Genomic DNA, 1,142 nt, shown 5'->3' with positions numbered 1-1,142 from the left:
ACTAAGAAACTCCTCCTCATTGGCTAAACTCCACCTCACTGAACTAAGAAACTCCTCCTCATTGGCTAAACTCCACCTCACTGAACTAAGAAACTCCTCCTCATTGGCTAAACTCCGCCTCACGTCGAGTCACCGGAGAGATGGGTCCCTTTCAAGAGTCCATATAAAGAGAGACGGAGGGAGAGAGAGACAGAAGGAGAGAGAGACTCAGAGAGACGGAGGGAGAGAGAGACAGAAGGAGAGAGAGACTCAGAGAGACGGAGGGAGAGAGAGACAGAAGGAGAGAGAGACTCAGAGAGACGGAGGGAGAGAGAGACAGAAGGAGAGAGAGACTCAGAGAGACAGAGAGAGAGAGAAGCTCAGAGAGACAGAGGGGGAGAGAGACTCAGAGAGACAGAGGGAGAGAGAGACTCAGAGAGACAGAGGGAGAGAGAGAAGCTCAGAGAGACAGAGGGAGAGAGACTCAGAGAGACAGAGGGAGAGAGAGACTCAGAGAGACAGAGGGAGAGAGAGAAGCTCAGAGAGACAGAGAGAGAGAGAGAGAGAGAGCCACACTCACTCGTCAGATCAGGAGGAAACATAACATTCTCAGGAATAAAAGTTACTCCATTCATGGAGTTTAAGATTCCGTAAGTATAATTATTCTTTCTTTCTTCAAATGACATGTCACATGTCTGCAACGTTTTCTAGTGAAAGTAGTACAAGTAGTTGATATATATACAGTGGAAAACGGCCTAGAATATTTCCATTTTCTAGGTTTAACAGACGGTCTTCTCCCGTGTCAGTTAGGACTAAACAATTTGTCTACATTTCTTAGAAATTGCAATATGAGATTACAAGTATCTCGATTAAGTTTCTTCTGTTTTGGTACAGATCAGGATCCTCTTGAAGACCTCTTTCTGTTTCTTGTTGACAGGAACCGCACACACTCACTTTAAACATTTTAATCACTTTTAAACATTATGAACATAACATTACAGTATTCATTTATTCTTACACATTTGCACTACCTCTTCGACCTGCTTTTTGCATTTAGCATTTTTGTACATTTTAGTTTTGTATATTATTTTGTAGTGTTTGGTCTTTTACTCCATTACTCAGGGGGCTCATACAGAAGCAAGCATTTCACTGTAATGTACATG

The 1,142-nt window shown here is 42.8% G+C and overlaps 1 protein-coding gene across 1 annotated transcript in view; it reads left to right on the top strand.

Moving 5' to 3' along the window:
• The first annotated feature begins 212 nt into the window (after nt 1-212).
• Nucleotides 213-1,142, top strand: part of LOC311233031 (uncharacterized protein) — an 8,549-nt gene continuing 7,619 nt past the window's right edge. The window contains exon 1 of the mRNA XM_084319886.1: nt 213-629. The gene's annotated coding sequence lies outside the window, so the exon portion shown is untranslated. The remainder of the gene's footprint in view (nt 630-1,142) is intronic.

This window comes from Notolepis coatsorum (genome assembly GCF_963971535.1).
Source record: "Notolepis coatsorum genome assembly, chromosome: 8".
NCBI classification, from domain to species: domain Eukaryota; kingdom Metazoa; phylum Chordata; class Actinopteri; order Aulopiformes; family Paralepididae; genus Notolepis; species Notolepis coatsorum.
The sequence above is the reverse complement of the archived record's forward strand: the minus strand, read 5'-3'. Positions and strand labels throughout refer to the sequence as shown.